This window comes from Anolis sagrei, chromosome 1 (genome assembly GCF_037176765.1).
Source record: "Anolis sagrei isolate rAnoSag1 chromosome 1, rAnoSag1.mat, whole genome shotgun sequence".
NCBI lineage: Eukaryota > Metazoa > Chordata > Lepidosauria > Squamata > Dactyloidae > Anolis > Anolis sagrei.
In genome coordinates, this window is record NC_090021.1 from 185,048,640 (window position 1) to 185,076,467 (window position 27,828).

A 27,828-nucleotide genomic window follows, 5' to 3' on the forward strand; every position below is an offset into this window, starting at 1 on the left:
ATCACATTATGATTATCACACATATGAAGTGTTGTGGCCATAATATGCCTCTGGCTACACAACCTTAAACACGATCAATATTGTCTGGTATACAAATGTATAGTAACTCCTTCCTTTCTGATATCTACAAAGTGTTTGAAAGTTACATTTTAGATAGTTTGGAGACAATCTGGATGTGACAACTTGCTCTCCCAAAGTCCAAAGTACACTCTCCTTCCTTATTTCCACCTCATTGTTAAATCAACACCCCCAAAATGCAGGAGACAGTAGCCTAGGGTAGCATTTGTCTCAGATGGTATTCTAATTCTTCCTCCACTTAGTGAGATCATGCTTCTATAACTAAAAAAAAAGTTAAATTTAGATAACCCCACTTCATGATCTACAGCTAGACCTGCCAAATGCAGTGACTCAGAAAACTGAATCCTGGATGTGCCAGAAAGCATGTCGGGGCAAAGATCTAATATAGGACTGGACAACCCTAGAAATTGGGGTGTGCATTCTCCCCAGAACATCCACATACTACAGTCTCCCTTTTTGCAAAATCCAGATATTATCATAAAGTGTATTTTTTGGAAAACACCCCAAAACATATAGGGGTGAAATAGCATGACATGGATCTGCCATGCCCCCTGGAGGTCTCCAAGAGCATGGTTGTCTATTTTTAGCTGATTTTACTTGTTTGTTTTGCAATAGGGGGCTGCGAGAACACACAAAAGACCACACAAAATGTTTTGGCAAGCTGCATGGGAAGCAGCTGCAAAATGCCCACCTCCAACCACACATATATACAGCCTTTCCAAATGATCCTCATATTCCAAATACCTGGCATCAGGGCCACAATTTTACTTTGGGTAAATGTGTTTGCAATTTGCAGCTAGTCGAATCCATTCATTAGAGCTGTGAATCACGCTTTGCTTAGAGCTATCCACTCCATATATATTAAGAAACATTTTTTAAAAAAAATTCCAAGTCTCTTTCTACATACATCCCTTAATTCCTATAATAAAAGCATTGATAGATTTGGAGACATATTTGATTAGCAGTCAGTTGCCTTTATAGGTTAGATCTCCATTTATAGGTTTTTACATGTTTTAGTCATCTTTTCTTGTGGGTAATCTAGAGATAAATGATACACAAAGTACAAGAGAATTCCACATGTCTTTTCCAAACATTGCTTAACCCCATTTAGTGGACACCTTTCTCTTCTGGTTTATCTTAATCATCTTGAAGGCATTTGTTTCTACTCCTTTCCCAGAGACAGAAAGCTTGCCCTGACAACAAACACATGCAGCTAGGTCTACAATGATAGGTGGCAAAATGTGCCAATTTATTTCTTCCTTTGTTTGGGTTGGTTGGGGGTTTTTTTGTGTGAATTTAATGATATTTCTATCCCACATATGAGAAAAAAATATGAAGAGAGCACACCTCGTTTCAGTAGTGCTACTGTCTTCTAGCTTGGGTATAAAGTGGTGAGATAAGATATAAAGCTCCATACAGCTCAGACTCAGGTTATCTAAAGAACTTGCATATGTGTCTGTCTATGTTTTGATACCTCTCTAGAAGTATCCATCCTACACTTTCAAGGATACATCTAGTGGCAACCCAGTAGAGGACCTTTCAATATTATTGGGGTGGAATAGAGGACTTTCTTGGTGACTTCTCCCAGACTCTGATTTTTTTAAAAAACAAATATCTTATTTTTACCTGCTTTTAAACCTTGATTGAAAACCATGAAGGAATATCACCTGGTTTAAATGCTTGGTATCTCATATACCAATTTTCATCCACAAAGGTTTTAAAAATCATCCACATGATGAAAAAATCCAACAGGAACCATCTATAGTCATACCTGTGTTCCCCACAACATCTCTTCTGATGCAGAAATAAATATAAGGGTGGTGAGACCCTTTGGTCATCCAGAACAGAGTTCCTCAAACTGTACTCCTCCAGAAGTTTTGAACTTCAACTCCCACAATTCTTAACAGCTGATAAGAAGACTGGGATTTCTGAGAGCTGAAGTCCAAAACACCTGGAGGAGCACAGTTTGAAAAACACTGATCCAGAAGATCTGACTATTGTTCCCATCCTCCTTTATCATTGCCCATGCTGGCTGGAGCTTCTGGGATTTGATGTCCAAACATCTGGAGAGCCAAAGAGTCTTTATTTGCATAATGTACCACAAGTCTTAATATTAAAAAAATAACATATTTGTAACCTTAATGAACTGGAACAAATGACCTCAAATAATTTGATTCCAAATCCTTATGCCTTCCTGTTCCAACCCTGCAAAAAACAAAACATTGATTGTTATCTCTTCCATTTGCTGATGTCAAGCTATTTAAGATTATAAATTGGGGCGGACCTCTTAATATTATTGGGCTGCAACTCCCAACTGTTTTAGCCAACTCGCCCAAATAGTAAGAAATGTTCAGAGTTGTAATCCACAAACACCTGGAAACCCACAATTACAAATCCAGCTATAAGTAAAGAACATAATTTAGGTAATTCTTTTCCTGAATGACAGGGCAATACATTGCCTTCGTTTTTATTGGACTAATAAAAATCATATTTCTAGAAACCATTTTGCTGTTCAGCCAAAAGAAGATGACTTAATGTGAAATCAATGCCAGAGCTTTGTGGAGAAATTCTAAAATAATCTCATTAAAATACAATTGCATGTTCAAGTATTCAGCATGATTTTAACTGTTTTTATACAATTATACAATTTCCGCAGACTGAAATTTATTCTGAACTAAAATGCAAAATATAGGAAATTTTGTTCTTTCAGACCACAGCTACCAAAATACATCACTGGGAAATTCTGGGAAATGTCAAAAAAGTTAATTTGTTGGTTAATGTGTTTCTTGGGAACATGGCTGAAAATTGTGACACTTTCAATATGTAGTTAGTTAGACTGCGTCTCCCAGTAACCCTTGTCAACATAACCAATGGTGACAAATGCTAGGATATGTGGTCAACAACATGAAGAATCACACAATACTTTTCTTTGGAAAGTTTCAATTTGATCCTATGTGTCTGCTTTTCATTTTCCATTAATCAAAATATGTTTCCCCTTCACTTACAAGGATCCAATAGTCTTCAAAGAGAATTAAATGAAAATTAAGAAATAATCCTCTTTGAAATACTTCCCAGGATATATTAGCAAATGTCCAGTATTTGACGTTCTAGCTGTTTTCATGATGACTCTTGCCTGGACTCATATTGGAAGCAAAACTTTTCAAAAGTTTTTGAATATACTTCATTTTGCTGGTTTAAAATTTTAGGTGCTGCTAAATGGTCTTTCATGTTGATAATAATTGGTTTAAAAGAACGTATCTTGCCAAAAATGACACCATTCTTCCACTGCTACTTTTCTTTTAATTGAAATTTGCTTTCCTCAATCACATTTGATGGAAGGGACTGAAAAGAAAGTAGAAGTAGTAAGAAGGAATAAAATAACTCATACATTGAAAATAGGAGACATTTTTGGCATTCACATTTTTAAAAACCCTCAATCACAAATGACATCCCCACACACTAAAGACCATTGAAAGTAAAAGGAAATTTTTCATACTGAATAACCTCAACCCACTTCCAAAATTAAATATATTTTCCGTAATTCAATCTGAAGGATAAAACAAGAAGTGAGATAAGTACTGATGTCACCAATCATCCAAATCCATTGAGTCATTATAGGATTAAACAAAAGTGTTGAAAACTGTGGCAGATGAAGGAAACGTGGAAAGAAAAGGCCACTGAGAAAAAAACTATCAAAACAATACAAATGCACTTCTTGCAACCATTTTAAAAATACATACAATTGAAAATGAGCCTTTCCTTAGTGTCAACAAAAAAAATCCTGTCAAAAACAAAATATATTTTCAACGTTCATTAGCAACAAAATACAATAAGTTCCACTTAAATAAAGAGAGAGAGAGAGAGAGAGAGAAATGTTTGAATGCCTAATTAGCATGATTTTCCTTTTCCTTTTATTGTTGCCATGCTGAGCAAATTCACTTTTTTTCTCATTACCATAACAACGCTATAGCTAGGAGCTGTTGTGGTGTTTCTAGTTTTGTTAACCATGAACTCCAACTAATGAAATATTTCTAAGGATGATGGTGCCAAAGGGTGTTTTGAAACTTTTGTTGTTGTTTTTCTACTTACCCTCTACTAATGAGTTTTGTTCGTAGCCCTTGTAGCAAAGAAACAAGAGAACAAGGAAGAGTAAATGATGGCAGCCATAGTCATTTTTTATCTGAAAAAAAAGGAAAGTGTTTACAAATGAGATTTAAAATAAAGCGGCCACTGCCCAGTTGGATGTTATTTATTGCAAGGAGGGAATTTAGTATCTGCGTAGTATTAGTCAAAGCATTCAGGTTTCCAACCTCCAAGATAATCTGAATGATCCATTGGTTGTGATGGCAATAATTTTGCCTCAACATTTTCAAATAATAGTATAATAATAAGAAAGTTCATTGAGCATTTTAAATATATATAATGCATTTAAACATGCACAAGGATGGAAGAAAATGCATTGCACAATATGTAATTCATGAATCATGGAATCATAGAATCCTAGAGTTGGATAAGACCTTATGGGCCATCTAGTCTCTGCTTAAAAGCCTCCAAAGGAGGAGCCTCCACCACACCTCAGGGCAGAGAGTTCCACTGCTGAACAGCTCTCTTCCTAATATTTAGGTGGAATCTCCTTTCCTGTAGTTTGAAGCCATTGTTCCATGTCCTAGTCTCCAGGGCAGCAGAAAACAAGCTTGCTCCCTCCTCCCTGTGACTTACTATCACATATTTATACATGGCTATCATCATGTCACCTCTCAGCCTTCTCTTCTGCAGGCTAAACATGCCCAGCTCTTTAAGCTGCTCCTCACAGGACTTGTCCTCCAGATCTTTGATCATTTCAGTCACCCTCCTCTGGACACATTCCAGCTTGTCAACATCTTCCTTCAATTGTGGTGTCCAGAACTGGACAAAGTGTGATTCCAAGTGTGGTCTGACCAAGGCAGAATAGAGGGGTAGCATGATTCCCTGGATCTAGACACTATCCCATTGGCTTTTTTTTGCCACCCCATGACATTGTTGACTCATGTTTAACTTGTTGTCCATGGGGACTCCTAAGATCTTTTTCACAGGTAGTGCTGTTGAGCCCCCATTATGAAGCCACCATAAGTTGATAATTGACTTGAAGGCAAATGCACACATACAAGCAATTATTTATTTTAAAAAAACCAACATTTTCTAAACAGCCATATATATTTCAAGAAAGGATCCCATTAATTAATTTATGAGATTACTCTACAGCTATTCATGTTGTGAATAAAATATCATGAATCTCTATTCTAGTTTATAGGACTTAAACCTAAGCAGATTTTTATTCCATTTGCCATCATTGTTAGTAACACTGCAGCAGTTCTGTTACAATCTAAACTGCTATAAGTGACTGCTTTTCTACATAAAACCCTTCAATATTTATTTTTAATGCAGCACCTGACCCATAAATACTGATGAAACCATGCCTCCAAAATGTGTAAAACATTGAAAATGATTGTAGGTACTACATTTTAAAACTCTGAATGTAGACAAGTTAAAATGTACCAGTTCACAAATATTGCCTAAATGCATCATTTTAGCAAGTTAAAAAATGGTTTCCAAACCACAAACAAGATGATAGTAATATACTTAAGGATTATTTGAGATACTGCTTAATTCTCATAAAGAATGTGTGCTTTGTAAACAGCTGTGCTGAATTATTTGAACTTTAATTAGATGAAACATAAGAAAAATATAGTGAACATTGTTTTCCGGGATACATGGCTAGTGGTGCAAAGTCAGCTTTGTCCTCCCACATGTTCAAACAGATGTTCATAAGCCATCCAGATCACTATTTCATGGTTCTTAAGACAGAGACGATTTCTATTTTCAAAATAAATCCTCTAATTACACAATCTAGACAAAAGATGTATTTAGAGACAGATCAGATTCTGTTAGTTGTGAAAACCAAGAGAGGGATGTGGATCTTTGAATCAAACTTCTTATTTTCCTGCCCTCTGGAGGAAAAAAATGCATATTTTTCAGAGTTTCAATTTATTTTTGCATTTGCAAGATATTTTTTACACATTCCCCCTACCTTTTTTGGGTACAGACTATTTGCTACTGCCTTGTTGCATGGATTTTTACCATTAATGTCATTGGATGGGTTCCTTATACTTTCAAAATCGATAATGCTATGGAATCATAATGCTATAATTGTTGTGTGAAAGGGCCTCTATTGAGCCACTGTATATGACAAGTAACCCAAGTGACATGTCCTAAGCCAGCCTTTGCAATAACAACAACAACAACAACAACAACATTTGTTACCTGCCTCTCCCTGCGGCTTAAGTCAGTCTCCTAGGACAGGCAGGGGGATTCAGGGAAAATCATTGTTAAATTACAACCAAAAGAGGGAACCATCCTCTTTTGTTCCCTACCATCTTTCTCCACACCTTTTTTCCATCTTTTCCCATGCTTTCCCTGCTTCCTCACTATTTTGTGCAATTAGGAGTCACCCGACTTCTATAAATAGAGCATTATCTCCATTTTAAGGTGTTGGCAACACGGGTCCTCAAGGGCAGCCATCAAAAGTGGTTGTGTGTCATAGGATGGCCTCCATGGGACTCCGTTTTGCCAGTGCCTGAAAATGGAGAGAATACACAAAGAAGACTGAATTTGACAAGGTCCCTAGATACAAGGCATGTTAAATACTCTGGGTGTGAAGCTCCATGAATGGCCTTCCCAATACAAGGCAGTAGCCCAACTGTATGGGACAATTAGGAGTCACCCGACTCCAAAGATTAAGTGGTCATGAAGAAGAGGAGAGATGATGGAGGAAGGGAGGGAAAATTATGATGATGATAATGATGATGATGTTTGTGTTCCTTTGCATCTCACAAACTTCAGAGTGACTAGAGATCATCTCTACAGCTCAAGATTTTCTCCCTCCCTCCTCTTACCCCTAGCAGTAATGGCATGGGTCTTGGATGCTGCAATGGATGGGGAGCAAGAGGTTTGAGAATAGTTTTTTGTATTCTTTTCAAATAAAAAGGGAAAATATGAACATGTTTCTAGCGCAATTCAGAAATGGTCTATTAACATTTTTCACACAATCTGTAGGCAGATAAATTGATAATGGAAACCACTTCCCCAATGCAAACTGGTGAGTAAAATGTCAATGTAGTGGTGAATCTTGTCCAGATTTTAGCCCAAATTTAAATTTCTTGATATATGTTCAGGACAGAAATCAGCCCTGCACATAGCTCCATTAAAATTTAAATTACAACCAAAGAAAAATTTATTGTCCCACTGAACTTCTCCAGGAGGATTAAAGATGATGATGATGATGATGATGATGATGATGATGATGACGATGACAATGACGATGATGATGATGATGATGATTATTATTATTATTATTATTTCCTGCCTGCCTCTCCTTGTGGTTCAAGGCAGATTACAACGTAGCTAAAAACACATAATCATTATATCAAATACTCATATCAAAACATATTTCTTCAAAATACATATATTCAAATACATAGAACAATGATTAAAATATAGTCAGCCCAAGTTGTGGGTTTAAAATTCATGATTAAAACTCGCTTTGTAGGCCTGCCGGAAGAGAGAAGCCTTCAGATATGTTTTAAATTCGGACAGCTTATTGAGATGTTGGAGCTCTTTCGGCAGGTTGTTCCACAGTCTTGAGGCAGCTGACAAAATGTCCTCTGGGTGATGGTGATAATCTGGGTTATAATCTGGTGATTTTGTTTATTCCATACAAAATATGTTTTTAATTCATCCTCTGTCAAACTTGCATTAAATGAAGTACTCAGCCATCTATACAGTCTAGTTCAAAGAGCTATCATTGCTTCCAGCATGAAAAGATATGCTCTCCATGTATTAGGGCAGGTTATGGAGTGACAGATCTGATTCAGCATTTCAAACCTGGTGAATAACACAGTGTGGTTTAAAACTGAGCATTTTAAGAGCAAAGCATTCCAAATTTGTTGTCTTTTTGACATATCAGTTGTTTTGTTTTCTCCGCAATGTGAATATCTGGCACCAACCACTGCTCTGGCCCGAGTGAAAAGAGAGAGGGGAGCAGAAGACAGTTCCATCTTGTCTCCTGCCTATATCATCAGTTGGGACCCACCCCCCCTTCCCGGCACCAACTGCTGCTCTGGCCAGAGTGAGGGGGGGGGGGCAGAAGACAGTTCCAGCTTGTCTCCTGTGCTTTACTAATAATATAATATATTGTACATGCATATAATATTTATAATATTATAATGTAATACAATATAACACTACTAATAATAATATCACAATATAATGGTATAGTACAACATAGTAATATATAATACTGATATTGTACTATGCTAATAATATAATATATTGTATGTATATATATCCTGTGAGACGCTCTGAGTCCCCTTTGGGGTGAGAAGAGCAGCATGTAAATGTTGTAAATAAATAAATGAATATCTAAAATAACAAATTATCGTTCAGTTGTAATAATACTTTGGAAAGTTATCAAGAAACCAAATGAAAACAAATTCTGATCTACACAACCTGCACCTCTTTTTTTTAATGACTTCTGATCTCTTCCATAGCTGATGCTATTTGAACTTTTAAAAACAAAACAGAAATAGAAGAATATGTTTAGCTTCAGGTCTACTAGTCAACAAAATAGCCATCTGCAACTATCCAGTGCATCATGCAGAAGAGTATGTCATGCAGAAAATGGCAGCCTGCATGGTGTAGCAGTTTGTGTGTTGGAATACAATTCTGGAAAGCAGGATGCAAATTCCCACTCTATCATGGAAACCTACTGACAGACTTTGAGCAAGTCACATTCAGTCTTAGAAGCCAATGGCAAACTTCCTCTAAAGAAATCTAGCCAAGAAGTCAAGAGCCAACTTAGGTTCACCATAAGTCAGAAATAACTTGAAGGCACACAACAAGAACTTTACCTTCCTCATAAAACTATATAAAACTATCAACTCCATTTTGCATGTCAAATATCTTTATAAAGCTATGCTCTATTTCCTATGCCTTGTTGAGGTATCTGACTACCCCTGCCATGAAGGGAGCAGAGGGCTTTGTATGACCTTGTCCATCTAGTTCAGGCTAGAGAGATGGTTATTAAATGAGCTTATTTCCCATTTAAATTAATTTACCTCTTCATTGCTTTCAGAAGCACCCAACTTTGGCAAGTTAACATATCTCGGCATGAAGCATTATGTTTTCTTCTTAACATTTGTATGTTTTGGAGGATATTTCTGATGAAGAATTGCCTCTTAGGATTTTTATTTGCGTGCATATATCAGGATGACAAATTGGATTGGTTCATGGGTTATTTGCTACATTATATCTCATCTGTTCCTCCAGTGAGTTCAAGATCACTCTCATCACCATTCCTGTTTTAGCCTTAGAATAATCCCGTGTGTAGCAGACCAGGTTGTGAGACAATGAGAGTCAAGGTTGCTTAGTGATGTTTCATGATTTAGTGGCACTTTGAACAGAATCTCGTTTAAATTTAACACTCTTGACGTATATACCACACAACTTTTCAGCCTTGGCTCTCCTACTATTCTCTGAACCTGCACAGAAAATAAATCAATTAGTTTTTCTAGCATGAAAGAGAAATGAATGGAAAATGTCAAGACTACTAAATTCCTGTAGATTGTTTTTTTTAAAAAAAAAAATAATCTATCAGCACACACACCATCCAGTTATGCCCAAACTATTGATGTCAGCTCAAAATGGGAATAAATTTTAGATCATTTCAATGAGATCTGAATGAGGACCCAAACATAAACTGCAATCGGGAATCTAAGCACCTATGAGTTATTGAGTCAGGCTTTGCACACATGAATTCATAGGACTTGCTACTATTATAATACTGTTAGAAGTCTTTTCCATATCTTTCTGTAAAATTCCTGTCTGTTTAACCTCCCCTCTTTTAACCTTAAATTATGCATATGCAAACTATGCTGTGATTGTAATTTCATTATTAAGCTTGCAAAAAAGTTTATTATTTTATATTTAAACAGCAAGTTCTATATAAAAAAATTACAGAAGGCAAAGTGGTGAAACACAAAGTCAGCCCTCTATTTCCACTGATTTCATATCCATAGATTAGGCCATTCATGGCTTGATTTTTTTAAAAAAAATATCCAAAAAACAAACCTTGATTTGTTGATTTATACAAGGTGAGATGGTTCTCCCTTCCTTCTTCCTGATGGCATGGGTACCTCTGCTGACGTTAGCATGAGGTGGTCGCAAGTGCCAGTAGCTTTCATGGAGCTCTACAACGATCTGGGAACAGTGATAGTGACACAGATGGTGAGGTAACAGTCCATCAGGGCCAATGTAGTCCTGTTTGGACCATCTCTGATTCACCATCACAGTGCATTTGGGATTGTATGTGTGGCCACCTCTAGGACCAATCCAGAGCAGAAATGTTCCAAACTGGCCCTGGATTAAGTTTAGGGCAGACAAGTCTTCTAATACTGCCCCTCTCCCCCAAAACAACCATTTGAATCAAAGAAACACCTGAACGCAGGCCCGTAGCTAGGATTTTGATTCAGGGGGAGCTGAGTTTGATTCGGGGGGGCTGAGTCTGAGTGAAAGAGGGTCTACCCTAGCAAATCTTTTGTATCGTTACTAGGCCTGGGTAACAACGGAAAAATTTGTTTCTAAAATTGATTCGTTTTTGGGGGGGGGGGTTGCGTTTCGTTATTTAAAATAATTACAAAATTTTCCTTTTAAAAAGTTCGATATTTACGAAATTTTGTAAATGGTAAAAAATTAACGAATCGATTTCCGAAACAATAACGAATCGATTCGTTAATGGCGGACGCGACCGCGAAATACGCTAAAAAACCTCCAAAAACTTCTGAAGCTTCCCTCTCCCTCTGTTCTTGACTGTTGGTGTGATATTATAATTTTTTTTCACTAATTAAACCATAAAACTGGCCCAGACATGCGGAAATAATAACGAAACGACCTCTGAACAATAACGAAACGAATACAATAATGAAATACGAAGCATTTACAAAACGTATTTAAAAATTCGTTTTTTTAATAATTGCTCCAGAATGGTTCGTTATCGTTTTGTAATTGGAAAAATTAACGAATTATTAACGAATTACGAATTAACGAAACAAACCGCCCAGGCCTAATCGTTACCCCAATACCCCCATGCATATGGGATATATTGAGCATGGTGATCAGATCATGATATGAATACACATAACAGTTTAAATAATGTACCAGTAAGGCCTTCTCGCGGACCACCATGAGAATTTCGGGGGGGGGGCTAAAGCCCCTCAAGCCCCCCCACCCACCCCCACCCCACCTCCCCCACCCCAGCTACATGCCTGCCTGAATGGAAGAATTTTCAAGATGATGGAGAGTGGGACAATGAATAAGGATGTGTCTACTCATCTCTCAGAAGCATCCGTGACATGAACCTGCAAGGCTCTGCCTGAGCCCAATATCAGGCTTACAACATTGTAAATACAGTCTAAGATGCCTGCTGTCATGTCTCCAAAGCATGCCATCTGATTGTACGTATACAATTGCAGAATGGTTACATCAACAAGCATTTTGAATTCTCTATCAATACAGGCAGTCCCTGAGTTACAAGCATCTGACTTACATACAACTCTCTAGTTACAAACAAGTAGTGAAATGACAGGAAGTTCTCCCAGGGGTGAGAAAGGCAGTATATAAATACTGTAAATAAATATATTCCTAGGAAGGGAAATTCACTCCTGAATGCATTATCATGGGGAAAGGTGTCTTGTTTCCAGGACAACTCAACATTTTTCAAAATCCAATTGGCACAAGTACATCAAGTAGGGTGAAATCTTTTGAACAGGGGCACAGATAGTAAAACAAACATTACAGGGGTGTGAACCCAAAGCCACAGAAAATATATTTGGGACTGGAGTTACACTTACCTGCTCTGACTTACATACAAATTTACTGTAAAAACAAATGTTACAGAAACTATCTTGTTAGTAACCTGGGAACTGTCTATAACCATGTTGTTGAATGAAATGGGCAAATTAATGAAACACTGAGTGATATTTGGACAATCATGAATTTTCCCCCATGAGGACATTTAGTTATCAACAGCTCAAACCTAGCCAAGAGACAGGAAACAACTAATGGAAAAAATTGCCTTTGCCCTTTGTTGCACGTTTCATGGGGCCTATTGTATGGAGAGAACACTGAAACAATAACAGCATATTGCCTACTGCTAGAGATAGTGTTTGCTTCCAGTTTTCCCATGGGAAATTCAATAAGTTTAACTTTAGGATTTCTATGTACTGTTCAGACACTGTCCAGCTTTCTGAATGTTTTAGAAACATCTCACCAGGAAGGCTTCTTGGATGTTCTTGAAATGTAGATGGAAGAGAATACTTTTGTACTCTTTCCTGAAAGATTGTACATTCAACTCTCATTTCTGTGCCAAGAAAAGCTGACTCCCCAGGACATCTTAAAAATTCAAGCCTAGATCAGAGGATTAGAACAGAGCTGGTAGGTACCAGCTCAAAAGGAGTGAAGTGATTCCAAGGTTCCTCTAACTAGCTTTTTGTTGCTTCATACAGGATATTAGTTTGCTCTTAACAATACTGTTGGAGTATACTTTTGGATTTGAGTGACCCATAAAAGAGGCATTCCCTTCCCCTTTTGCCTCCTTTGATTCTTTTGTGGGACATGCAATATGCAAAAAGAAAGGGGGACCCCCAAGTATCAGGCTAGTTGTCCTGCTGGCATCAACACAAGGGGGGATGGTAGTTGGGCCCCTGTTCAGCATTGTCGAACCATTTTGAGTGTGGACCAGCAGTGGGGATTTCTGTTGGACTCCAAAACAAGCCTGATCCAATGTCCCAGGTATTGGGGTAGCCCACTTTATTTGTCACTGTAGAATGGCACAATGTCTCAGTGGACCCCTAGATGATGCTGAAGGTTTATTGGAGGTGGCTTTCAAGAGCAAATAGAAGAACAAAACTGCTGCCATTCCCACAGATTTCATGATAATAGCAATGAAGGACTTCTAACTCAAGAATACCATAGAGCTGGGCTGAAGCAAATGTCTACAGAGGATCTATTTTGTTAGATATAAATGAAACTATGTACACCAGTTATGTGGGTGCAGGGGTATTCTGTAATCACACCCTGTCCCCACTTCTCAGCAGTGATCTCCTGTAGGAGAAAGAATTGCTACTGGGGTACTGTGTTTATCTATCACCAGAGATCATTGGAAGGATGTAAATGTTAGTGTGCTGTGTCTTGACTGATAAAAGAACAGATCTCCATCACTCGCAACTACTGCTACCTGGTAAGATAGAATTGCGGGGAGGGGTTTTCTTAATTAAGTGTACTTAACAAAGTGGCTTATCTAGAATCTCAGCCAATATAAATAAAGTAAACTAAATTCCATCTCTCCAGTAAATGCCAGAATGAAATGGGCTGCATCCAACAAGGAATCACCTGTGCCCCTAGGTGTATTTATATAGAGCAAGCTCCCTACTAGACTACTGTGATGGTGTCATCTGAAGAGACCTATACATTTTACCAACTCAATGGAGCATAATTTTAGAATTATATTGCCCATGTATGGGAAAGCCAGCATGGACTACAAATCTGGGCAAATCTTTCATCCTCAGAGAAAGGCAAAGGAAACCCCTTCTAGACAAATATTGCCAAGAAAACCCCATGATAGGTTCACTTAGAGTTGCCATAAGTCAAAAGTTACATGAAGGCACATGACAAGAACAAGCACAACAACAACAATAACAATATGTATTTGTCCTTTCAGACAATGTTGATGTCATCACAACAATCACAACATTACAACCAAGCGTGGGGAATACTGAGTAAGCAGTTCTGCACAAGAACAATACAGTTCTTACCCCTGATATATAGGAATAGTAATGACATGTCTGTTTGGCTATAAGATAAAGTTTCTATATCCTTTATAGCATACACAGATGTCCTCATATTATTCAGAAAATATAGTTAGCATTCAAAATATTTGCAAGTAGCTGATAAGTCTGATTCTGGCCCAAGTGCAGTTTCAAGTCCATAAAGAATAAACCCACGGAATTACTGAAAATGTTGTAAATCAATATTTACATAAGCTTCAGTGGGTGTACTCTTTTTTAGATGAACAATTATTTGTAGGCTAATATGTGTGGGATGAGCTAACATACATTCTAAAGTACTACATGCTCTTAATAGTAAAGTCATACTGAAATTGGCAGAAACCATGGACAACTCTTCCAAAAAAGGGGGTTTTGTTGTTGTTGTTTTATTTAAAATTCCCATCTGTCTTGTTAATACGCCAGCATAAAATCCTCTATCCTCAATGGCACTTTGTATACCGGTTCCCAAAGTTCACAAACCGGCTAACAAGAAAACAGTAATTTACAGCTGCCTGAAAGGAAAAAGAAATTAGAACAGAAGCATTTCAGCCCAGAAAACACACTGCCCCCTCCTGGCAGTCACAAAGCAGGGAAGGAAGACTTTATGGAAAATAGCCTTGTGATAGAACATTGTTTTTCCTCTTTCAGATCCAAATACAAATTGAGCCTTGGGATTAATTTGTAGTGATCATTCTAAAGAACTGGTTCACATCCTTTGGTTCATTAGATGTTTGGGACTTTTAGGAGCTGATTCAAAACATCTTGAGGACTAAAGGTTTTGAGAATGAATAATCCCAGTGCCACTATTGACATTCTTGCAGATTAAGATGTTATGTCACCCCTGATACAAGCAATTCCCTTTGTCTAAAATACAATGAGTTTGTTTAAAGATTTTTCTACATGCAGGCATAACTATGTTCCCCAGTAAGACTTTTCAGATCATCAATGAGAAATGTATAGACATTTCTGCCATTCAACTGACTGAGAAGTTTCCATGCCTTTCATTAAATTGTTCTTGTCAATGAAGATGTCGCAGCTTACCACAGTCCCTCCCATGCCACTGGCGGTAATTCATGTCCAAGCGGAAATGAAGCCTTGATGGTTCCCGCCTTTCCCAATACATACACTCTTTTTTTCTTTACAACTTTAGGGCAGAACAATTGCAGGAAATAGTCAAAATGGGATATTTTCCCCTTTCTGCCTAGAAGGAGGCATTGAAATCTAGCAGAGGCACACCTAGAAGGGCTGCCCTTATACAACCATGAATTAAAGGAAGTGGGACACATCTAACGGGTTAAAAAGCTTGAAGAAAGAATGAGATTGCCACTTCCTCGCAGAATAACACACAAACTTTCCAGATACACCTCCCTCTGATATTTCCTGTGGTGTTTTTTTGTTAAACCATCCCTGTCCAGGAGGCAGTCAAAGCTGCAACATAAGGGACAGGATCAAAACAGCTCCGCTAAAAGATATTCTACATAGTAGGAAGATACAAAGCCAGCGTTTATCAAAGTCTGAGACTGATTTCCTTAGAGTGGATACAAAACAAGTGCATACTTCCCAAACACAGAACCTTTTGAGAGGAGTTTGAAAGAGGCAAAGAAAGCTGCCTGCTGATCTCTCCACAGGCTTGTAAATGGTACCACAAATCTGAACAAGCCCAGACTCCTTTTGTAAGGCTATTCTGTCCGTGAACACAGCTGGGGGAAGGAAGACTGCATGAAAGGCTTTACAAAGCATGACCCTGAACCTCCAACTCACAGGGAAAGAGACAACAAATCAAATAGGTATGACAAGGTGGCCTTGTGACTTGACAGAATAATAGGCAAACATGATGTCAGGATCACTGTGGCAACACCAATCTGTCTGATGTTAAGAAGGTGTTTATGTGTATTTCTGAAGATGCCCAGGATTCATCCAGGAGAAGCGGCACAGGGTGGTTCTGTCACCTAAATGGCCACCTAACATAAGTACCTTCACCCTACTTCATGGAAGGGTCAACTACAGCCTAAGACTGTGCCTACATGGGCCAAATAAAATGGACTTACTTTATAATTGACATGATGCATAGCTGGATTCACAGCATAAGGTGCCACATTCAGTATTCAACTGTTAATTTGGCACAAGAGGAAAGGGGATTTACTTTGGCTAAGTTGGACTGGATCCCTCATGATCAGGTTTCCACATGTCAAACAGATCTATTGCCATTTCACCAGCCACATGTAGCTTTCTTTCAATGACTTACTGGGGGTGTTGCTTCTGATGAGTTCACCACCAGATGTTCAGTCATGTGACTAAGAGAAGTAATATCACCAACAAGTTTCGGTAATGGAGTTGCTTCTTACCAGTAGCACAACGGTGGCCCCAATATGCTCTTGGCACAGCCAACCATTTTGGCACCAAAAGCTTGGAGTATTTTACTCTAGCTTATTTGGCTAAACGTAAATTCAGCCGAAGTCTAATTGTTAGTTTCAGTTATAATAATTTATTGAAATTAATGACATTTACATAAGTGAATATTTACCATGTTTCAATTGATTAAATTAATCTACTCTAATTGGGACTAATAGTTGGATTTATAACCCTAGACTGAATAATATCAAGCTTACCATGTTGGATCATTACGTCATCATTTGTGAACAACATGTGGATCAATAGGGCAAGAAGGGAGACATACGTTTATAAGTGCGTTTGTGTATGTATTATGGATAATATACCACATTCTCAATGAGAGAAGGGGAATAAACTTTGGTTTCTATACGATGTTTCTGTATCCTATTTAATAAATTATCATGAATTTAAGAAGATGGGCCTGAAACCCTAGAAGCAAAACTTTTAATTAAGTAGTAGCAAGGGAGACAGGGAGCATTTCCTGGGGATTAGTGACCAGCTGGTAAGAACTGACAGCTTCTGAAGGATATTCATAGCCTGAAGCTCAGCCAAACACCGTCAGCTCAAACCAGCCGGTCACTAATCCACAGGAAGTGTCCCATATTGCAATCCGTATTGCTATTCTAAGTCCTGCATGCATATTGTATGTAAAGGGCATCGCAGGGTGAAATTCTAGACTGCACAATAGCAGGTATCAAGATTCCTATCAACCAAACAACAATGTGTAGTTCTCCAATAGCATATTTCTGCACATCCCTCTGGATTTGTTAACTGCTGTCTTGATTTTCTGTTTGTAACACATTCTTTGCAAAGGAAAGAAAAGTTTCTATAATAAGGCTGCAAGGCTAAATGTACTTGCTAGGGAGTGGATCCCACTGAACTTATTTCAAAGTTCCTTTTTGAATTGAACTATTTGTTTGCCTGCTTATTGATTTATGTAAAATTCTATAATCCGTTTTCAATGTTCACAATAATGTTGAAATATCTCCTTTTTCTTCTGCAGCTGAGCGTACATGCAAAAACAATCAAATAATTATCCAAAAACACAATTCAAAGCCATGACCAGACTGCAATCTTAACAAAACCTAAACCAGCAGCTTACTACACATTATTTCCCCTCACACGGAACAAGAAAACGCAGCTCGAAGAAACTCCTGTTATGTTAAAAAGGGAATGCTTGCCTAAACAAAAAATCTTTTAGTAGCACTAAACATAGGCAAGAGGTTTAGACTGCCAAAAGTCAGATGGTAACTGAGTCCATACACAGAAGCACAGCTGAAAATGATCCTTCAGCTGCTATTGACAGTTGACCTCCAAAGCCAGTGAGTCCCTGGAGATAGCCATTTATTTATTATTTTATTTATTTAGAACTTTTATATACCGGACTTCTCAACCTCCGCAGAGGGACTCAGGCCGGTTCACAACAAAAGATTCATAAACAATAGTTTAAAATATCGCATCACATAATGCACTAATACATAAAATACATTAAAATAAAATCATATAATTACATAAGGTCAAGTCATCAGAATGAAATCACAATTCATCACCATATGTCTGTGTGGTCAAGAGTTATTGACTCACTCATCGAATGCTAAATTCCAGAGCCAAGTTTTCACCAGCTTTCTAAAAGTTAGGAGAGAAGGGGCAGTTCTAATCTCCAGTGGAAGAGAGTTCCAGAGCCGAGGGGCACCACGGAGAAGGTCCTGTCCCTCGTCCCCACCAGACATGATTGCGAGGGTGGTGAGACTGAGAGCAGGGCCCCTCCAGAAGATCTTAATAACCTTGATGGTTCATAGGGGAGAATCCATTCGGACAGGTACATTGGGCCTGAGTCGTTTAGGGCTTTATAGGTCAACACCAGCACTTTGAATTGTGCTCGGAAACTGATTGGCAGCCAGTGGAGCTGATGTAACAGAGGAACAGTATGCTCCCTGGACCCCGCTCCTGTTAGTAGTCTGGCTGCCGCTCGTTGGAGTAGTTGTAGCTTCCGGGCAGTCTTCAAAGGCATCCCCACGTAGAGAGCATTGCAGTAGTCTATACGGGATGTAACCAGAGCGTGGACCACCGTGGGCAGATCAGACTTTCCATGGGCTTCAGCCTCAGATACAAGAAGGTCATGTGGGAGGTTGGTGATTCAATAATTCATAGGTCTAAAAGTAAGAAAGCTGGTACCTTGAATACACAGTGGAAATGATTACCTCATCAGACAGGGCTTACTTCAATGGCATACATCGGTTCAGCCATAGTTTACCTATGGAGCCTTCCAGCTCCCATCCCACAATACAGAGGAACTTCCAGCAGGGCTGCATGGGTAAAGTAGTGGAACCAGTAGTGGAACCAGTATATACCACTACCACAGCAGCACAGGAGGCTTCCCAGGTTGCACCAGAAGCAATGGGGGGAAGCTGCGCAGTCAACACTTCCCCCTATGGGATTGGCTTGCCAGAAAGCCAGGCATTGTGGGGTGTGGGGTAACAGGTTCCCCACACCCTCTGACAGGCACTACTGGATTCACCATGATCCATGGTGATTCCGGCAGCCCATGTGAAGATGTCCTGAGAGACTCAGTGGCAACCAATCTAGCTCTTCCAACAATGCAGTTCCTAATATCTAATACATAACAATATAAGAAGAGAAATGCTGGATCATGCCAAAAGGTTATCTTCTCCAGCATTTTGAACATTCCCACTATGACCAATCACATGCACAATGAGAAATTCATAATCAGGGTATGGATGCAGGAGCATCTTCCTGCTAAAGTATCCAAACAACCAGTATTCAAGCACATCCTGCCTCTTTCACTAGTAAAGAGAGAGAGAATGAGATTATAGCTAATAGCACTAATACCTTGTTTGTCATAAATTTGTCTTGAGGGAGCTCTCCGTACCTGTCTAAGCTCTTCATTTTTGGTTCAAAGCTGTTCAAATTGGAAAACATCAATACAACTTGCCACAGTATATTCCACACCAAACAAGTGCCTATCCCTGAATCCCACAACATTCATTTGACTTCAGTAAATGACGCTTCGAGTATAACAAAGGAGGAAGAAAAACAGCCTCCTGGGCATTTCTCTACATCATGCCAAATTTTACATTCCTTGCGAATCAATGGCATTGCTTATGAACAAAATAAACTAGGAAAAATATATTAACACAAAGTACACACATGCATGTACACTAGTTATTGATTTTTCAGTTTGTGGATAGCAAAGCACGAGGGTATTCAGTCTGTGTACTTTAAAAGCTTTTTGTCTGGACTTGCTTTTAGTGGTCAAGTTAAAAGCAAGCACTTATGGGGAAAAATGCTACTCTGGTGTGATTTTTTGTTCCATTTTATGTCTTTGGTGTGTTTCTTTTAAATTCAAAGCTTTTTAAAAAGCAAAGATCAAAACAGTCAGGCCAATGAATTCTCCCTCCTTTGCAAAGGCAGTTCCTAAAATGCTTCTTCAGTTAATAAAATGGGAGAGCTGGCCCAGGCTGTCAAATTTTAAAAACACAATGCATCAAAATGTTTACCCAAGGCTGAAATATATACAATATTGATGATATAATATATAATATAATATATAAACGTTTCTTGAGGTTCCACAAGAAACTTTTGCTTCAAAAAGGGATCCATGGCTGAAAAAGTATGAGAACCCCTGTTCTATAGCATTGAGCCTCAGCAGGTAATGTGGTGTCAAACTGCATTAATTCTACAACACAGATGCACCCTAAGATGTTAGGACTAGAGCTGAAAGGCTGCCTTTTCTATCCCTGTGACTGTCAATGTAGTGCAGTGGTTGGTGTGCTGGAATAGGACATGGGAGATCCAGTATCAATTCCCCAGTGAGCCATGAAACTCACGGAATGACATTTGCCCAGCAACATACATTCAACCTGACCACCATTAGAGGGCTGATGCTAGGACAGTGGTTCTCAAACTGGGATCCCCAGATGTTTTTGGCCTACTCCCAGAAATCCTAACAGCTGGTAAACTGGCTGGGATTTCTGGGAGTTGTAGGCTCAAAACATCTGGAGACCCCAGGTTAAGAACCACTGTGCTAGGATAAAGCAGGAAGGCCAATAAGCCTTGAACTTACTGGAAAAACTCAATCAAAAGGTGCCAAGGTAGGCATCAAGACCCCTTCAAATGGGAAACAGTGTGGCTAATACAGAAATGGTCAGAATTAGGACATGTATTGAGTCCTCTTCGATGAATGGTTTCTTCAACACAGGTTCCATTTCAAGTGTGTCCTTAAATCAGTGGTTCTCAACCTTCCTAATGCCACAACCCTCTTGATGTGAGGAACTGTATTAATTCAAATTATTTTTCTTTGCTACTTCATAACTGCTAGTGTTATGAATTGTAATGTAAATACCTGATATGCAGGATGTATTTTCATTCACTGGACCAAATGTGCCACAAATACCTGATATGCCCAAATTTGATTACTGGTGGAATTGGGGGGGGGGGGTTGATTTTGTCATTTGGGAGTTTTAGTTGCTGGGATTTATAGTTCACTTACAATCAAAGAGCATTTTGAACTTCACCAACAATGGAATTGAATCAAACTTGGCACATATAACTCCCATGAACAACAGAAAGTACTGGAAAGGTTTGGTGGGCATTGACCTTGAGTTCTGGACTTGTAGTTCACCAGCATCCAGAAAGCACTGTGGAATCAAACAATGAAGGAGTTGGACCAAACTCTACACGGATACTCAATATGCCCAAATGTGAACACTGGTGGAGTTTGGGGAAAATAGAATCTTGACATTTGGAAGTTGTAGTTGCTGTGATTTATAGTTCACCTACAATCAAGGAGCATTCTGAACCCCACCAATGATAGAATTGGACCAAACTTCCCACACAGAACTCCCATGACCAACAGAAAATACTGTGTTTTTTGATGGTCTTTGGTGAACCCCTCTGACATTCCCTCATGACTTCCCAGGGGTCCGAGGTTGAGAAACGCTGCCTTAAATGATGAAGTTGCTATTGTGTCTTCTAGTCATCTTCTAGTCATTTCTTACTTATGGACACCCTAAGTCAAACTTATCATGGGGTTTTCTGAGGCTAAGAGTGTTTAATTTGTCCAAGGTCACCCAGTGGGTTTTCCTGGCAAGGCCCAAAGTTGTAGTCCAGTGATCAAACCATGACAGCATGCACACTCCTGAATGATGAAACACAACCATAAGTCATTGGAAGGTTATTTTATGTTTCATCTCTATTACTTTATTGTATTTCTTTTTATGTGATTTTATGTTTCATCTCTATTATTCTTTCTCTCCCCCTCCCCCCAACCAATGGGTGAAACAGAATAATTCTGCTCTCTTCCTCTGGCAAGAACAGTTCTGAGTTTAATACATGGTTACCCTTTGATACGTTCTTCCCAGCAAAATCCCTATGGTAGTCTGATGAATAATGCAAAGATATGCATAGCTGGTTTATCCTTTTTTCTGTAGGGGTTTGTTTTGTTTGGTTTTGTTTTTAATATTGTAAACTGCTTTGGGATTTTCTTGGAATAAGTTAAAAGTGGGTGAGAAAAATCTTGAATCTTGAAAGGAAGACAGACAGGGTGGTAGTCCTGATAAAGTAAAGATAATGTATTCTTTATATATTTCATTGGGATTTGACATACTACAAGATCCTGTATAGTTATTTTAATATTTTTGATTATGTGCCTTAAAAATCACCTGTGACCTTACGGTGACCCCATGTATTTCAAAGAGATTTCTTAGGAAAGGAATACTCAGAGATAGTTTCACTTGTCTTCCTTTGAAATCTAGCCTACAGCATCTGGTATTCATTTACTCTTTTACATCCAAAAACAATCCAGAGCTGATTTTTTCAAGTTCAGGTAAGATTTTTTTAAGTTCATGTGGGATCTGCCACTTTCAGAATATTTAGAGCCTAAATGTTTATTTATTGGAGCTACATACAGTATAACCCCCATTTCCAGGAGAAATACATTCCTGAAGGACACTGAGAACAGAACATTGTTGAAAGCAATCGTTATATTTGGATGCTGTCTGCCAGTGATTTGGATTCTGGGATCTGCATTACGCTATGTGGAGTTTTGGTGAGCTGCGTTTTGACCTTATACTTTATACCTGGACATGTTTTGCCTGCTACTGTATTTGGAATACCTTCTGTATATGACCTTGGATTGCTTTTGAATGCGTTTGTGAGCTGGCTGCATATTGAACTCGGACTGGTCTCGGTATTCCCTGTTACTTTAAAGATTAAAGAGACTCTTCCTGTTTCTGACTGCTGACGCTGTCGAGTCATTGACAGCATCCTTGACATTACCAGATAAATGAGAGGGTTCCCATGTTCTCATTAGGAAGAACAGGGAAAAGCCAAGCCCCATCGCTTTCCCCCATGTGATGGGGAAAGCAGTGCAGCAGGCGGTGTGGGGTACAGGAAAACAATTTCTCCCAGCTGCCCGCCAGATTCACCACACTGGTGAATCTCCTCCATTGTTGCCCAGCTTCTTAATACCTTATGATGTTACCAAAATTGTTACCTCTCAAATCTGATTTATTTTTCTGGATACATTTTTTTCAGAATATTTTAGTGTTGATAAAAATGTCAGTTCACATCTCCCACATCCAATGTACATATCTAATTTCTCTCTCTCTTTTTTTTAGCTGAACATTTGTTGTTGTTCATTCATTCAGTCATTTCCAACTCTTCGTGACCTTATGGACCAGCCCACGCCAGAGCTCCCTGTCAGCGGTCACCACTCCCAGCTCCTTCAGAGTCAAGCCAGTCACTTCAAGGATACCATCCATCCATCTTGTCCTTGGTCGGCCCCTCTTCCTTTTTCCTTCCATTTTCCCCAGCATCATTGTCTTCTCTAAGCTTTCTGGTCTCCTCATGATGTGGCCTAAGTACTTCAACTTTGTCTCTACTATCCTTCCCTCCAATGAGCAGTCAGGCTTTATTTCCTGAAGTATGGAGTGGTTGGATCTTCTCGCGGTCCAAGGGACTCTCAGAACTTTCCTCCAGCACCACAGTAAAAAAGCATCTATCTTCCTTCACTCAGCCTTCCCTAAGGTTCAGCTCTCACATCCGTAAGTGACTACAGGGAATACCATTGTTTTAACTATGCGGATCTTCATTGCCAGTGTGATGTCTCTACTCTTCACTATTTTATCGAGATTGGACATTGCTCTCCTCCCAAGAAGTAAGCGTCTCCTGATTTCCTGGCTGCAGTCTGCATCATAGACTCGTAGAATAATAGAGCTGAAAGAGACCACATGAGCCATCTAGTCCAACCTCCTGCCATGCAGGAAAAGCACAATCAAAGTCAATCGGTTTTCCAACAGCATTTTATTTCTGAATTCAAAATTTGTGTCCACTAACTCCTTAAAGAAAAATTGAAGAAAGCCTCCTTTAAAAACTAGGGTGTCTCTCTTTTTAAAGCAGTGAGTGAGGATATCTTCCCTTTTTTTCTCTATGTGTCATCAATTGTTAATGAACTGAAATGGTGTGTAGCCTGTGAAAATAGCTTGTGTAGGCCAATGTTTTCTCATCCTCAATTGACTATTTATGCTTGAATTACATATCAGTAGCATTTGCCCAAATCTCAAGCCACATCTGATTCATGATCTCATGTACCACATCAATACGAGATGGCCAGGTGCTGGTGTTTGCGTATATGGTTTCTCCATAGTTTTGTTGAATAGGGAGAGACAGGGTAGATTGTTGTAAACCAGCAATGCAGCATGGCAGAAGTAGACAGAGAGCATAGTACCTTGTAGGCTTGGGCGGTTTCGTTCGTTAATTTTGTAATTCGTTATTAATTCGTATTTAAATTAGCTTACGATCCAATATTGAGCCATGCAGGAATAGTGTGAGGAGTAAATTAGATTTGAAACAATTTTTTTCAATTTATTTCGTAATTATTTCGTTATTATTTTGTTATTATTTCGAAATTATTTCTTAATTATTTTCGCATGTCTGGTGCAAGTTTTATAGTTGTTGTTTGTTTTATCACACCAACAGTCAACAACAGAGGGAGAGGGAAGCTTCAGAAGTTCCCCCTGTCCCATTTGGAGGTTTTTTTAGCATATTGCGCAATCGCGTCCACCATTAACAAATCGATTCGTAATTATACAAAATTTCGTAAATTTCAAAATTTTTAAAAGGAAAATTTCGGAATTCTTTTAAAAAACGAAATGCAATGGACCCCTAAAAATGTAACGAGTTTAGAAACAATTTTTTCCGTTGTTACCCAGGCCTAGTACCTTGACCATTTCCATATATCGGCAGCCCCCCCCCCCCACTTCCTGTGCTGCTTTCAGACTCATGCACATGCCAAAAACCAGAGTGCACCATCAAAACAACAGATGTCTCTAAATCCAATTCCACAGAGCTGCTATTCCTGAACACAAGCTTTTATTTTTTTCAAAACATTTTGCCTCAGGCTTAGCTCCTCTACAATTCAAGGGCAGAGCAACCTGATTTATTTTCAGGCAGCACCTTTCAAGCAAAACCATAATAACCCCCCTTCATAATCAGATAAATTAATCTGAACTGGTATGAACTCTTGTGGGGATATTGAAACTTGTCAGCAAGAGGAAGTGAAATTAATCCATTCTGTGTGGCCTGCACACAGTTGCTTACTGAAGCCACTTACGAGATTCCTTGGGATCACCACCTCTTCAGTGAAATTATAAATAGACCAAAGCAAATTTTATTTATAAATCCCTTGCATCGAGCCAATGTTCATGAGTCCTTTTGCCAAGAGAAGAGGAAAGAAAGGAGAATTCCATTGGCAAGAGAGCTGAGCCAGCCCATAGCTAATAGATTGCTGGTGGTGAAAGGGGGTTCATCACACACATTGAGGAGAGCAACAGAGTTGGCTCTTGCTGATTTTTAATAGATTATAAGATGGAAAAATGTGTATCAGTGGTTTAAAATATAAATATATTGAAAAACTTAGGACTTGTTAGAGTGATTGATGCTTATAGTTTTATACAAGGAAACAGATGGATAAAGGTACAAAGTAGAACATGAAAAAACAGTCCAGCAACACGAACTCCACTATCACTCCCACTGATAAAGTAGAATGTTGTATGTGAGATTTAAATCAGTCCACATTGCCTAAGCCAGATAATTCATTTGCATTACAAGTCCACATGAGATAAGTAAGGTGCAATTGCAACAGGATAACATCTTATTTAGCTGAAAAATATCACACAATGCCTGTTGCTGCATTGTATTTCAATCATTGTTAGGTCACAGCTCTTCATGAACAGGAAAAACTCAACAATGGCCATGGACTATTGTTTCTGGTGCTACTGGGCCAGGCTTTAGCACAGCAGGTTAATCACCAGCTGCAGTTAATCTTGCCAATCAAAAGATTGTCAGTTCAAAGCCTGGGTCAGAGTGAGCTCCTGACCTTTAGCCCAGCTCTCGCCTACCTAGCGATTCGAAAGCAAAAATGTGAGTAGATTAATAGATACTGCTTTTAAAAAGTGGGGAGGTATTTTTTTTAAAAGGTACCCAGAAAAAATGCCAGCAATTCATCAAAAAGTTTACAAACAAAGGTCTTCAGCAGGGAGATGGAGTGACAGTACCCCCTGTGGCCGGAACCGAGCACAACCCTCCAAGACACCAGAAATTGAAAAAGCCTATATATACCTCTATTCCAGTGGTTCTCAACCTGGGGTCCCCAGATGTTTTTGGCCTTCAACTCCCAGAAATCCTAACAGCTGGTAAACTAGCTGGGATTTCTGGGAGTTGTAGGCCAAAAACATCTGGGGACCCCAGGTTGAGAACTACTGCTCTATTCTATGTCTGTCTGTCTTGTCTGTGTATAAAACAGCATTGAATGTTTGCCACATATGTATGTTCTGTAATCCACCCTGAGTCCCCGTTGGGTTGGAAAGGGCGGAATATAAACACTGTAAATAAATAAATAAATAAATAAATAAATAATGTCCCTTCTGTTGCACTTGTGCTATTGTGGTGACTATATAATGTGAGCGAGCATTGTTTTCTTCTTCCCTCTCTCATTTCACTGATCTGAAATGTATTTCCTTGTGTTATCTAGAAGGTTTAAGTGAGCTGACCCGAAAGACCTTTCTTGTTGATGGCAACATGCAATCATCTTCTCTGAAGTAACTCTCTTAAGGTCCTTCGACACAACCATATAACCCAGAATATCAAGGCAGATTATCCACAATATCTGCTTTGAACTGAATTATCTAAGTCCACACTGCCATAAAATCCAGTTCAATGTGGATTTAATACAGCTGTGTGGAAGGGACCTTGGACATCAATGAGGTTGACTCTCTGCCAGATGTTCAGGGGACTGCAGCTACAGAGATCTGAGCAGGCAAAACAAGGGTGTTATGCATACTTCACAAAAGGGTTTGGGGAAAGTGATTGGGGGGGAGTTAAAACTGACTGAGGGGATCTGGGAGTTGTAATCCTGAGAAAAGTCACTTCCTGAATGTTTTAGATTTACTTCCAAGGAAACTTGTAGGTTAGGATAGACGTCATGATCATGAAAGTGCCCCCAATGCAGCAAGCCATGGTTTCCTTCCCTTATTCTACCACTCCATCCAGAAATGTCTCTCCAGCTCCTATCCGCCCCCCTTTCCCCGAGTCCTATTCTTCCCCCTGTCCTTTTCATGCATGTGAGTATTGTTTTATGAAGTCATTTTTTATTGTCCCACAAAGGGTATTTTTATTGTCCCTGCCCAATGATATTAGATCTGCCCCCTCCCTCCTGACCTTTCATAAACAATTCAAAACCTGGCTTTGGGATCAAGCCTTCGAACAATAGATGGAACATCTGGGAAGAGAATGTTGAATGACCGCAATAGATTGAACTGGACCATAAAAATTGTTTTAAATTGAATGTTATTGTTTTAATTGTGTTTAATTGTAATTGTGGTTTTAATGTATTGTATTGGCATCTAATGGCTGCCTGTTGTAAGCCATCCAGAGTCCCTCTTTGGAGGTGAAATAAATAAATAAATAAATAAATTTATGTGTCAGCGGTGGCTCTTTTAAAAAATATAACAAAAGTAATGCCCGTCCAATAGCAAAATAAACAATCTGCATGCGCACAGGTAGGGTAGCAGGGTTAGTGTGGAAAGCCGATATCTGGACCATAGCACAATTACAAAGACGTGTGATAGTGATTGTTCCCATACAAGTATGTTTGTGTAACACAATCATTGTGAGACAACAGCCTGGTGTGCTCAGGCCCCACCAAGGCATGAGAGATATCCTAAAGACCAGTAAAACTCCATATGTAAGCATTCTTCAAGTGATCAGATTCCAGAGGCAGAGAAGAGATGTGTTTCATTAAGACTGCAAGGAAATCACTGTATTCAGGGGAAATTTTGAAAACTTACAAAGAGTAAGGAGGAGTATGCTTGCGATTATCAAGAGCTTTCTCTTTCACATTTGTTTCATATCAATATGCATCACT